The following is a 14,727-nucleotide window of genomic DNA, read 5'->3' on the forward strand; positions in this document are numbered from 1 at the left end:
GACATTAATGGCTGTGTGTTGAGTTATTTTGAGGGAGCAGCAGATTTACACTGTTAGAGCCCATTCACATTGAGGCGACACGACTTCGGGGGGCGACCGGTGATGTCGCGTGCACCGCTGTGCACCGCGACTTCGGCGCGACTTGCAGAGACTTCACATAATGGAAGTCTATGCAAGTCGCTCCGAGGTCGCCCCAAAGTAGTACAGGACCCTTTTTCTAAGTCGGAGTGACTTGTTTCGCTCCTATTAGAACGGGTCCTGTACTACTCAATGGACCGCGACATACCGCGACTTTTCAGGCTGACAAGTCGCCTGACAAGTCGCGCTAATGTGAATGGGCTCTTATACAAACTGTACACTCACTACTTTACATTGTAGCAAAGTGTAATTTCTTCAGTGTTGTCACATGAAAAGATATAATAAAATATTAACAAAAATGTGAGGGGTGTACTCACTTTTGTGAGATACTGTATATATATATATATGTATTGAATTTGGAGAGCGGCACTATTTGATTCGTTCATTGATATAGCACAATTATATAGAAGGGTGCAGGGTGTGAGCGATTCACCAAACATACAAAGTGGGCATACACAAATCCAATCTTTTTCTTCTTTTTTTATATAAATACCAAAGCTGCTCGCAAGGACTCAACCCGTTGTATCGTCTATAAACAAATTTCATATTTTATTTGCTGTAAGAGTGACAGCTCCCGGGAAAACATGAACACGCATGAAAAATACATGCTCTGTGCACGCTCGTTATTCCTGAGAGGAAAAGTAACGGCAGCTTCTAAATAAAGGAGCCTTTTCCCTATCTGCAGAAAAGCGCAGAATGGCGAGTATTGTATACACCGAAATCTATTATAAGAGAGGTGAACAATGGCGGAATGTTAGCAGGCAGCAGCAGCACAATTTATAGGCTGTATAGAATAGTCAATAATAATAACCATTGGTGACAAACCGGATAAAATAGCAGCGCCCAACAACCTGCAAGACAAGCTCGGCTGCAGCGGAAGATTCTGGGCTCAGGCTCTTCGTTACTGTGTTCTTTTTTTTTTCTTACCAAAAGCGAGACGCCCGGGAAGCCTGCGGAAGCCCTGACTCATCAGGAGCCGAGAGTCTAATTAACATATCAATAGCACTGAGATCTCTATTATTATTCTGATTAATCTGCCATTGTGTTCTGAATCTGTTTGGATTGAAGAAATCTCAGGTAAAGAGTTTAGCTGGAGGGACTTTCAATGAGGCAGAGGTTGGAAATTGTAGGAGAAGTTTGTGTATTGTCATCATATTTTGAGTGTTTAAAGTTGAACTCCGGGATGAGCAAATATTGTCTAAATGTAAGATGTGTATTCTTCCTTGAATCTTGGAGTGTTTTGTGTATCTCTTCCAGATCTATGCAGAAATCCAGAGTGAGACTTCATGTAATGAAGACTGCTCACTGCTGCTCTCCCTCCTAGTGCAGGGTGACTGGTCTTGTCTCCGCCCCCCTCCTGTGGTTTCCTGCCGATAGTCTGGAGTGGGTGGGGCCTCGTGGGCCCCTCCTGCAGCTCTGCTCTCTCTCTCTCTCTCTCTCCTTGTGCAGAGGGACTGGTCTTGTCTCTGCCCCCCTCCTGTAGTTTCCTGCAGGCAGCTTGGGTGGGTGGGGCCTCGTGGCCCCTCCCACAGCTCTGTTGTCTCTCCTTGTCTAGGGGGAACTGGTCTTGTCTCCGCCCCACCTCCTGTAGTTTCCTATAGGCAGCCTGGAGTCGGTGGGGCCTCGTGGGCCCCTCTTACAGCTCTGCTCACTCTCCTTGTGCAGGGGGAGCGGTCTTGTCTCCGCCCCCCTCCTGTAGTTTCCTGCAGACAGCCTGGAGTGGGTGGGGCCTCATGGGCCCCTCCTACAGCTCTGCTCTCTCTCCTTGTGCAGGGGGACTGGTCTTGTCTCTGCCTCCCCCCCCTGTAGTTTCCTGCAGACAGCCTGGAGTGGGTGGGACCTCGTGGGCCCCTCCTACACCTCTGCTCACTCTCCTTGTGCAGAGGGACCGGTCTTGTCTCCGCCCCTCTCCTGTATTTTCCTGCAGGCAGCCTGGAGTGGGTGGATCCTCATGGGCCCATCCTACAGCTGTGCTCTCTCTTCTTGTGCAGAGGGACTGGTCTTGTCTCCGCCCCTCTCCTGTAGTTTCCTGCAGTCAGCCTGGAGTGTGTGGGGCCTCATGGGCCCCTCCTACAGCTCTGCTCTCTCTCTCTCTCCTTGTGTAGGGGGATTGGTCTTCTCTCTGCCCCCTCCTGTCATTTCCTGCAGATAGCCTGGAGTGGGTGGGGCCTCGTGGACTCCTCCTACAGCTCTGCTCTCTCTCCTTGTGCAGGGGGACCAGTCTTGTCTCTGCCCCCTCCTGTAGTTTCCTCCAGGCCGCCTGTAATGGGTGGGGCCTCATGGGCCCCTCCTACAGCTGTGCTGTCTCTCCTTGTGCAGGGTGATTGGTCTTGCCTCGGCCCCCTCCTGTAGTTTCCTGCATGCAGCCCAGAGTGGATAGGGCCTCATGGGCCCCTTTTACAGCTCTGCTCCCTCTCCTTGTGCATGGGTGACTGGTCTTGTCTCTGTCCCTTCCTGTCATTTCCTGCAGGCAGCCTGGAGTGGGTGGGGCCTCGTAGGTCCCTCCCACAGCTCTGTTCTCTACAGTACAGTACAGTGAAGATGTCACTGCTACTTTTATAAGGTAATATCTGGGTTTACAAAGGCATTTGACTCACATAAAGTAAATGTGTATCATTGTGTGGCTACCAAGGAATATATTTCAATAAAGGTTTTTGTGGCCAGCAGGGTGGATAAAAATCAATATTTTTTTTTATAAATATTAAAAAATCTGTTTTTTTTTAATTAAATCTGATTATTTTTATCAAATTTATTTCAATAAAATGCTTTTGTTGTAAAAAATAAATCTAAAGTTAGTTTTCTATTTAATATATATTAATATTTTTTTTTTCAGCATGAAATGGAGCTTAGTAATGTAGCATGAGGCTGTATATTCTGCAATATTTACATTTTTGGTGAACTCATTCAATGAATCCAACCTCTGCAAGCTGAGATAACATGCACTGCATTGATGCATTCACACAATTTCACAGTAACCATGAAATAATGCAAAGTTCAGGAATATTCCTTTATCCCATTGTTTTGCAAATCTATGTACACTAAAAACTGTATTAGTGAATCAGTTCTGATATCACTGTTTTACTAACCTGACAGTTATTATTCTTAAAAGAAAACCATAGTTACGTTTGCAAATATTAAAGATTCTATCTACCAGCAAGAATAAGTCCTTACGTTTAAAGAGCACCTGTCATTTCAGATCCATAATGACAGCGCCTGTTAGCCGGCATCCACTCACCTGCTGCCGCCATGTCCCTCACCTTGTTGTGTCACTGCCACATCACCAGCCGTCCCATTAAAGTGAATGGGACTGTCAGTGAGTCAACAGCGGGTCAGAGGAAGAGCCGCTTTGGGACAGAGATGACATTTGCTCTTTAAAAGTTATGATTTAAATTGATTTGATTGGAATCAAGCCTTTTTACTAGTGGTTTATATCGTAAATAAATCGACTTGATTTAAATCAAATCCACCCTGGTGGCTAAAGTTCCGCTTTATTGTAAGTGTAAGCTTTAACATGTTCTGGTCAGTTTTAACCACTTCTGGACCGGAACATTTTCCCCCTTAATGACCAGGCCATTTTTCGGGATTCGGCACTGCGATACTTTAACTGATAATCGTGCAGTCGTGCGACGCTGTACCTAAATAAAATTGATATCCTTTTTTCCCCATAAATAGAGCTTTCTTTTGGTGGTATTTGATCACCTGTGCAATTTTTATTTTTATTATTTTTTATTATATAAACAAAAATAGAGTGACAGTTCTGAAGGAAAAGCAATATTTTTTATTTTCTGCTATATACCATTCCCAATAAAAAAAAAATTTAAAAATAGATTTGTTTCATCATTTTTGGCCAATTTGTATTTTGGTAGAAAAAAAAATCCCAATAAGCGTATATTGATCGGTTTGCGCAAAAGTTATTGCGTCTACAAACTAGGGGAAAGATTTATATCATTTTTATTATTTTTTTTTTTTTACTAGTAATGGCGGCGATCAATGATTTTTAGCGGAACTGCGACATTGCAGCGGACAGATCGGACCCCTAACTGACACTTTTGGGGGGGCCAGTGACATTACTACAGTAATCAGTGCTAAAAATTTGCACTGTTAGCCTCCGTTCACATTAGGTCGCTCCGACTTAGGGGGCGACCTGTGAAGTCGCGTGCAGTGCGACTTCGGCGCGACTTGCACGGACTTCATAGAATGAATGTCTATGCAAGTCGCTCAGAGGTCGCCCCGAAGTAGTACAGGACCCTTTTTCTAAGTCGGAGTGACTTGTGTCGCTCCAGAACGGCTCCTGTACCATACAATGGGAGCGTGAGGACCGCGACTTGTCAGGCTGACAAGTCGCCTGACAAGTCGGATCAATGTGAATGCGGTCTTACTGTACTAATGGCACTGGCAGGGAAGGGGCGATCAAAGGGTTAAATGTATCCTTAGGGGGTGCTTTCTAACTGTGTGGGGGATGGGCTTGATGAATGAACACAGAGACCTGTGTTCCTAAACAAGATGAACACAGAAGCCCTGTGTTCATTACTGACAGAACAGCGGTCTGACGTGTTTACAGAGGCAGACCGCCGTTCTGTCTCCATAGAGAGTGATTGCGGGTACGCGGCGGACATCGCGGCCGCCGAACCCGCTGATTGGCTCCCTGTGTAGCCAATCGGCGCACACGCCCCCACTAGATTTAAAACCTTTAAAAATACCTTTAACCACTTACCGACCGCCAGCAGTACATATACAGTCAGCTCTGTATATATAAGTCAGCTCTATCCCGCGAAATTACGTAACTGTACGCCATTTTGCGGGTCCCGCGAAATGGTGTACAGTTACGTCGTTTCGCGGGACAGAGCTGACTTATATATACAGAGCTGACTGTATATGTACTGCTGGCGGTCGGCAAGTGGTTAAAGGTATTTTTAAAGGTTTTAAATCTGTGGCTTTCATTAACCACTTGCCGCCCACCCAGTAGTTTTACTGTGAGTGGGCGGCAGCTGCAGGCACTGCGGGACGGTTGCCCTGGGCGCAATGGTTTATTGCAGGCATAGGGGGGGGGCGCCTTGACCCTTAACCTAAGGGAAGGGTGGGGCGCAGTTTGGCATTCTTGCCCTGGGCGCTGGATGACCTTGTCCCGGCACTGATTGCTGAGCAAATGCACACTGGCACTCCTCCTGGGTGGACTTAACGGATCATGGTGCCAAGCGCACCGCAGGACAGTCGGGGTATCTAGTGATCGCTATGAGTGGTCATAGCGATCACATGATTACAATGTAACCAAAACAGTCATGAACGACTTCCATTCATCACTGTTTTGCTTACTATTCGATGCTGTAATTGGCTCACAGCTATTACATGGTACCTCGGCCAATCACAGCACCCTTTACTGCATGATTAGCTGTAGCCAATCACAGATCACAAAAGTAAGCAAGCTGTCATGAATGAAAGCCATTCATGACAGCTAAAACTATTGCTTATAACAATTATCCTCACTCTTGGGCCCCTTTCACACAAGCTGTGCGCTCAGCGAACTCCCGTTTTGCTCAGTGGGGATCGATCCGCCGATCCCCACACTGACCAGGCAGATGATAGGTCCGTCTCTGCTTACTTTGCAAAGATGGAGCTGTCAAATCCCCGCTCTCCTCTATGGGAGATCGGATGAAAATGGACCGCCTGTCCGTTTTCATCCGATCTTATCCGATCCTCCAGACAGATGGAAAATAGGGTTTCCATCCATCCGGATTTCACGGACAGGATCGAATCAGAGAGCAGCGGGTGTCAGTGGAGATGTCTCCGCTGACATCGGCCGCTCCATAGGGCTGCATGGAGCATCCGATCCGGTCAGCAGGAAAAACTGACAGGTGGATCGGATCGGAAAGCCCCTGTGAAAGGGGCCTTAACATTAACAGTGTAAAAAAAAATCCCTGATCGACCCCCGACAGTGGTACAGTGTCACTATGATCACACTGAAATATTCTGATGAGGGTATGGAAAAATGGAAAAAAAAGGATAAAAAAATGTTTTTTCTTCTTTTTTTTTTCTTTTTACATACTGTCACCAGTCATATAATAATATACAGGTGTTTTTTTTTTTTTTAGTTTTTTTTTTTTTTAGTTTTTTTTTTTATTGGTTGAACTAGATGAGCTTGTGTCTTTTTTTGATCTGACTAACTATATAACTATGGTGACAGTATGTAAATTTTTTTTTAAAAAAATGTGAAAAACTCCCAAAGTTTATTTAATTTCTTCATTTTACAAAAAAATTGTTACAAAAATGAACTCTCCATGCCTCTTACTAAAAATCTTGGGCTGTCTAATTTCCGGAAAAGGGTTTTTATGGGGGATGTTTGTACTATCCTGGTGTTCTAGGGCCTCAAGAAATGAGATAGGTCATCAGTACATCAGGATTGATTAATTTTATAATATAAATAAATATATATACCATATTTGTAGATGCTATAACTTTCACACAAACCAATTAACCACTTAGGGACCGGAAGGTTTCCCCCCCCCCCCTTAATGACCAGGCCATTTTTTGTGATATGGCACTGCGTTACTTTAACTGACAGTTGTGCGGTCGTGCAAAACACTGTACCCAAATAAAATTGATGTCCTTTTTTCCCACAAATAGAGCTTTCTTTTGGTGGTATTTGATCACCTGTGCGATTTTTTTTTTTTTTTTTGCGCTTTAAACAAAAAAGTGCGACAATTCTGTAAAAAAAACTTCAGATTTTTTAAAGAAAATTAGTTCAGAATTTGACCCATGTGTGGCCTTCATAAAACTTCCTAGGGCTGGTTTACACTGGTGTTACTCTCTGAAGAGCAATGCACATTTGGATAGCTCTTTAGGGAGCATTTGACAGGCATCGAGGAGGCGTTGTATCACGCATTGCGCGTGGTTGTGGCGCTGCCCTATCCAATTGAATGGGTCACATTTGGTGAGTGGTAGTGCACGCGGAACGCGACATGGGGGTATAATTCCTGCCGTGGACACAAAGCAATGCAGTCGTTGCATGTTTACATTGCCTACTGCTGCCTTTCCAGCTAAAAGGGGAGCAATTGAGGGGCGTTTTAAAAAAACGCTGTTTTATCTTCGTGGTTTTACCTCCCCCCAACTGCTAGTGTAAACAAGCCCTTACTGAGCTGTCTGATAAGCAATGCATCACTTATAGAGAAAAGTGGTTTCTTTCACCAAAGTGAAAGGGATACAATGCTTTATTTGTTAAAAAGGAGACTGGAGCTCCACCTGTTGACCAGATAGAAGACTGCATGATATTAGTATGCAATACTTCATAGTTACCGCATTAGAAAAAAAAAATGTTTTGGTAATAATAATGTAGCGGAATGGACACTGAAAATATGGTTTGGATTGTTTCAAATGGGAGAGTAATATTTATCAACCATAGATCTCGAGAAATATGTGAGATTCCTGGCCTGTTTGGTTATGAACATGTTCATTGAAAGAGCTGGTTACATTGGCCTCTGTTCCGTGTTCTTCAGTGTCAGAGACATAGGTGTGCGCAGCTTATTGCATTAGGGTGTGCACCTCAAATCTCAAACATACATGCATGTGTGTGTCTACATGTATATGGCCCCGGTGCATTTATTTCCCTGCTGGCACAATGAAAGAGAAGTGCTTTAGCACTTCTCTTATGGCTGAGCTGGTAAGAGTAAGATCCTTCCCATCTCCCCGCCAGCACAGAGAGCGATAATGCTAATGTGCACTAGGTGATTAGGGTGTGCCCAGGCACACCCGGCACACCCTGTGCGCACGCCTATGGTCAGAGACGGACAATCTGTCACTGGTGGTCTCTTCCTTTTGTCCGTGTATTAGTGCCGGTTCACATTTTTGCGGCTGCGGTGATCGCATGTAATTCGGAGCGCACTGCTCCTTCATTACATGCGACCTCCTGTGCGGATGCAAGCTCAGCCATACACTTTGTATGGCTGAATTCGCAGCGCATCCGCAGCAAACACGCACAGGAGGCATTTTTTGAGCCGCCTCAGAATCGGATCGCACAGTGGTTCACACTTGTGCGATCCGATTCTGTGCGTACTGTTAGATCGCACTGCGATATACGATCAATTAGGGGGTGTCGTAAACATTTAATTGACACCCCCTGCGTATCACATATGGCAGTGTGAACTGCCAGATGTGCGGATGCGATGCGGGATCACACTGCATATTCGCAGCATTCCCGCATCGCAAAAGTGTGAGCCGGCACTTAAGGTGTGATGTGTTTTCTATTAAGCCTGTCTTTCCCATTGTTAATTGTTAATGAACTCACATATTGTTTCTGTCCAGATGGCTAGATAATTAGTTCAGGTTAATTCTATTTCGGTATACAATTTAATCTGCATATGATAATGTAATCAGGCACCTGACCTGATGGGGTAATCTGATCAGGAGGGGGATGCTTCCCTGTGCTGTATATATTGTGTGAGAATATTCAATAAAGTAGTTGACTCCCAGAACTGTGAGTCGTCCAGTTACTGGGGGGGGGGGGGAATTTTGCCGTAGATATGTTAGTACTTCCTCAGATTCAAGAATTATACACTAGGCTAGGTACCTAGACTGAGTATTGGAGCTCCGCTACAAATAATATTAACCACTTAAGCCCCGGAAGATTTTACCCCCTTCCTGACCAGGGCCTATTTTGCGATTCGGCACTGTGGGACTTTAACGGACAATTGCGCGGTCGTGCGACGCTGTACCTAAACTAATTTGACGACCTTTTTTTCCCACAAACAGAGCTTTCTTTTGGTGGTATTTGATCACCTGTGCGATTTTTTGATCATGCACTATAAAAAAAAAAAGAGTGTCACTTTTGCAAAAATAACAATATTTTTCACATTTTTTTATATGAAATTCCCCAAAAAAATGTAAAAATCAAAATTCTTTAACATTTTAGGCCAATTTGTTTTATGCTACATATGTTTGGTAAAAAAAAAAATGCAAAAAGCGTATTTTGATTGGTTTGCGCAAATGTTATTGCGTTTACTAACTAAGGGAAAGATTTTTGTCATTTTTGTTGTTTTTTTTTTAACGAGTAATGGCGGCGATCTGCGATTTTTTTTTTTTCGGGACTGCGATATTGCGGCGGACAGATCGGACCCTTGACTGACATTTTTGACACCTTTGGGGTTACCAGTGACATTACTACAGTAATCAGTGCTATACATATGCACTGTTACCGCAAAAATGACACTGGCAGTGAAGGAGTTAACTCTATTGGAGAGGGAGGGGTTAAGTGTGTCCCTAGGGGCGTGTTTCTAACTGTGATTGGCTGTGGTTACTAGTGTAAGAACAGAGATCAACGGTCCTACATAGTAGAACCGTGTGATCTTCATTCTTACACAGGGAGAATAACAGGCGGCTGTGTTTACATTAGCCGCCTGCCTTTCTTCCGGTGTAACGGACAATCGCGAGTGCCAAGCGGACATCGGGTCCGCCGGGCACATGCACGGGGGGGGGTCCGTGACCGCGCAGGAGCGCGCCTCCGGCGGCGCGCGCTCGCTCCCTAGAGCCTCACAGGCTAGCGACGTACAACTACGTCGCTTTGCCTGTGAGGGGCTGACCGTCGCAGTAAATAGTCGGTAGTAGTAAAATGCGGCGGTCGGCAAGCGGTTAATAACAATTATAATAATAATAAATAGTAATACAAATATACAATACCATTATATAGTGTGTGGCTAGCCTGTGACTGATGACGAGGTCCGATGAGGCATCTATTGTGGAGAACAGAAACCGAAGATAATTGGAGATTAGAGATTAGAAAATGTTTGATGAAAAAAATAACCGTTTCATGCAAAAAATAATATTAACCCCTTCACACCTATATACCCCTTATAGAGCAAAGGAACTTTTACATTTCATCTATGAATCTAATAATCCAGCAATAACTTTTGTCATTACTTAGGATAACAAAATAATCCATGTATAATTTGTTTTGTACAAACAAAGCCCAGTCTTGGTAATATTACCGTTCCTTTTTTTTTTTCTATGCAATCTACAGGCACGAGGTATAACAAAATGAAAACAATCCCTATGTTTAATAGCATATTTTATTCTGAAATGTATATATGTAATGTAAATGTAATGTATTTACAATGACACAAAAATTACAAAGCACTGTGCAGTTATTTACAAATGAAACAAAGGTGTTTTTTTCCCATTTTTGATTTTTTTTTTTCTTTTAAATGCACAATAAATAAAAAAAAAAGAAACAAAACTAATGAAAACTATGAAAGAAAAGTTTAAAAATGATTAAAAAAAATAGCAAAATAATAAAGTAAAAAGGTGGGATAGCTAATTAGGGCTTATTATTAGGTAAAGCGGCTGTATATCGGTGGACATTCCCCCCCCCCCCTTCAAGGTAAAGTCATAATGTGCAAGTATGCATCAAATACTAGCACATTATGTGAAACTTACCTGAAAGCGAAGCTGTTTCATCGCTGCAATGTCAACGCTGCAGGGTCTCCGATCTTCATCCATCTTGCTTCCAGGTTTGTGGGCTCCAGCTCTGTGATTGGCTGGAGTATGATGATGTCACTCCCGCACATAGACGCGGGAGCCGCAGTTCATGGCAGAGTGCTCTGAAGGAACGGCACGGGTATACCAATCCTTCAGAGCATATGCGCTAGTGATGTCACCAGCTGCGCGTACAGTAAATATCTCCGAAACGGTGCACGCTTAGGAGATATGTACACTAACTATAGGTAATCTTGCAGCGCTGTGGGAGGGGGGGTGCGTCACAGTGAAGGGGGTGGCACACGGGGAGAGGGGGGGATCAGAAGCAGACACAACAGGGAGGGGGATCAGCGTCGGAGAAGCAATTACAGGAACAATGCCCTGTGTCTGTGTCTTCCCCCGCAGCAGCTAAAAGCTGGCAGGAGGCTGAGAAACTGGCTTTCAGCTGCTGCAGGGAGCTGCACAGGGCTTCCTTCTGTAATTGCCTCTCTGTCCAACCGCACCGATTCCCCCATGCTGTTGGGGTCCCCTCTACAGTAAGGTGACCAGATTTTTAAAATGAAATCCGGTGACATATTTTATTTATTTTTTTGGCAAATGGCACAGGACTTCGTAATACACAGAGCGCTGGGCACAGGACTGCATAATACACAGCGTGCTAGGCACAGGACTACATAATACACAGAGCGCTGGGTACAGGACTACATAATACACAGAGCACTAGGCACAGGACTGCATTATACACAGAGCGCTGGGTACAGGACTGCATAATACACAGATTGCTGGGTACAGGACTACATAATACACAGAGTGCTGGGCACAGGACTGCATAATACACAGAGTGCTGGGAACAGCACTGCATAATACACAGAGCGCTGGGTACAGGACTACATAATACACAGCACGCAAGGCAAAGGACTACATAATACACAGAGTGCTGGGCACAGGACTGCATAATACACAGAGCGCTGGGTACAGGACTGCATAATACACAGTGCGCTAGGCACAGGACTGCATAATACACAGAGGGCTGGGCACATGACTACATAATACAAAGAGCGCTGGGCACAGGACTGCATAATACACAGAGCGCTGGGTACAGGACTGCATAATACACAAAGCACTGGGCACAGGACTGCATAATACACAGAGCTCTGGGTACAGGACTGCATAATACACAGAGCGCTAGGCACTGGACTGCATGATGTACAGAGCGCTAGGCACAGGACTGCATTATACACAGAGCGCTGGGTACAGGACTGCATAATACACAGATTGCTGGGTACAGGACTACATAATACACAGATCGCTGGGTACAGGACTACATAATACACAGAGTGCTGGGCACAGGACTGCATAATACACAGAGTGCTGGGCACAGGACTGCATAATACACAGAGCGCTGGGTACAGGACTGCATAATACACAGTGCGCTAGGCACAGGACTGCATAATACACAGAGCGCTGGGCACAGGACTACATAATACACAAAGCGCTGGGCACAGGACTGCATAATACACAGAGCTCTGGGTACAGGACTGCATAATACACAAAGCACTGGGCACAGGACTGCATAATACACAGAGCTCTGGGTACAGGACTGCATAATACACAGAGCGCTAGGCACTGGACGGCATGATGTACAGAGCGCTAGGCACAGGACTGCATTATACACAGAGCGCTGGGTACAGGACTGCATAATACACAGATTGCTGGGTACAGGACTACATAATACACAGATCGCTGGCTACAGGACTACATAATACACAGAGTGCTGGGCACAGGACTACATAATACACAGAGCTCTGGGCACATGACTGTATAATACACAGAGCGCTGGGTACAGGACTGCATAATACACAAAGCACTGGGCACAGGACTGCATAATACACAGAGCTCTGGGCACAGGACTGCATAATACACAGAGCTCTGGGCACAGGACTGCATAATACACAGAGCGCTAGGCCCTGGACTGCATGATGTACAGAGCGCTAGGCACAGGACTGCATTATACACAGAGCGCTGGGTACAGGACTGCATAATACACAGATTGCTGGGTACAGGACTACATAATACACAGATCGCTGGGTACAGGACTGCATAATACACAGAGTGCTGGGCACAGGACTGCATAATACACAGAGCACTGGGTACAGGACTGCATAATACACAAAGTGCTGGATACAGGACTGCATAATACACAGAGCTCTGGGTACAGGACTGCATAATACACAAAGGCGCTAGGCACTGGACTGCATGATGTACAGAGTGCTAGGCACAGAACTGCATTATACACAGAGCGCTGGGTACAGGACTGCATGATACATAGTTTGCTGGGTACAGGACTACATAATACACAGATCGCTGGGTACAGGACAACATAATACACAGAGAGCTGGGTACAGGACTACATAATACACAGAGAGCTGGGTACAGGACTACATAATACACAGAGAGCTGGGTACAGGACTACATAATACACAGATCGCTGGGTACAGGACAACATAATACACAGAGAGCTGGGTACAGGACTACATAATACACAGAGAGCTGGGTACAGGACTACATAATACACAGAGAGCTGGATACAGGACTACATAATACACAGAGAGCTGGGTACAGGACTACATAATACACAGAGCCCTGGGCACAGGACTACATAAAATACAGGAGGGTGTTAGGTCTCAGCCAGCATGGGACACCCTGTCTACATTAATCCACCCCTGAAAACCGGGGACAGACTTGGACCGGGGACAGTGTCCTCAATCTGGGGACTGTCCCCGGAAACCGGGGATGTCTGGTCACCCTACTCTACAGGAGGACTGGTGGCTCCCCCCAATCAGCGGCCCTGGACACAATCACGCATTTACCCCTTGTAGTATGGCGGCAGCCCCACTGCAAGGGAGAATTTTTGTTTTCCCCCGAAGATAGGCTTTAATAATTTATCATTTATGAGTTTATACTTCTTCATTTAACATTTTAATGGGAAATTAATTGGCAAAAAAAAAAAACACAGTTAAAAAAAATGCAGAACAGCAGATCCTTGCAGACAGGTGTATGGAGTAATCACACTCTGCAGGCACTCCAGCTGATCATGTTCAAATTCAAAGGTCATGACTATATTAAGTATCTTACGGATTTTTCAAGGTGTAACATCTAATTACCACTCAAGGAAACAGGATGTGAAAATGAATTCTGGATCTGTTAGGTCCAGCTGGTGAGAAATACACGGAAATTAAGTACTGCTTTGTTCTATTGTAGAGGAAAAAACAAAGAGAGAATTTTCTCTGTTATTACACGCACCACTTTTTTTTCTTGTCTAGTTTGAAAACTTTGTGGTAAAAGCAATTGTTTCTGTCAATTCATTTGACAACTTTTGGAAGCAGTTCCCTTTTTCTTGACAGTGAAAAGTCTTGATGCGTCAGTGCCGCGTCTTAGTTGGTAACAAACAAATAAAGCCTTTCAGAGTTCCGGGATAAAGGAATGTTGGGCATTTTGTGGTTATGAGTAAGCGAGGGTAAACTTGTGAAACGCGTAAACCTTTGCCCTTGTCCGTGATGTATAGATGTCCAGTTTGGATTCACAGTGGTGAATAAACTTCACGTTTACTTACATCGGAGTGCGATCATCACTTTGTGTTTGAAGATACTACTGGAGACTACGGATCTGACCTGCACCTGATCACATCTTCCCACCTGAGCGGCTTACCTGCAATTGTGTCAATGTTGGACAGGTATTGGCATGAGTGGAATGATTTGGCAAAACCGATTTTGCCGCAGACTTATGGACTTTGCTGTTAGAAATGTTGTTGAAGCGTAACCAATGCACATTGTCTGCATTCAGGGACCTGCACCCATATGGCTGTCTAATTGGGAGCGGCAACTTGTGTCCATGCAGCCATTGTGTCCCAATTCACATGAATGGGACTGCCTGCACAGCGATGCATAGGAACACCAGTGCTTCCCCGTGTGGGAAAACACAATCCTCATACAGGCATACACTTATGATTTTAAAAACTATTTATCATTTTCCTTCCACTTCCCAATTATCATGTATCACTTTGTGTTGGTCTATCACATAAAATAAAATATGGAGGTGACCAGCGCTATGGAATGATCACAGAGATTA

At 44.7% G+C, this 14,727-nt stretch overlaps 1 protein-coding gene across 2 annotated transcripts in view; it reads left to right on the plus strand.

Moving 5' to 3' along the window:
* THSD7B (thrombospondin type 1 domain containing 7B) overlaps nucleotides 1–14,727 on the plus strand; it is a 925,167-nt gene that overhangs the window by 57,953 nt on the left and 852,487 nt on the right. The gene's annotated exons all lie outside the window — the stretch shown is intronic.

Source organism: Pelophylax lessonae, assembly GCF_965119305.1.
Source record: "Pelophylax lessonae genome assembly, chromosome: 6".
NCBI classification, from domain to species: domain Eukaryota; kingdom Metazoa; phylum Chordata; class Amphibia; order Anura; family Ranidae; genus Pelophylax; species Pelophylax lessonae.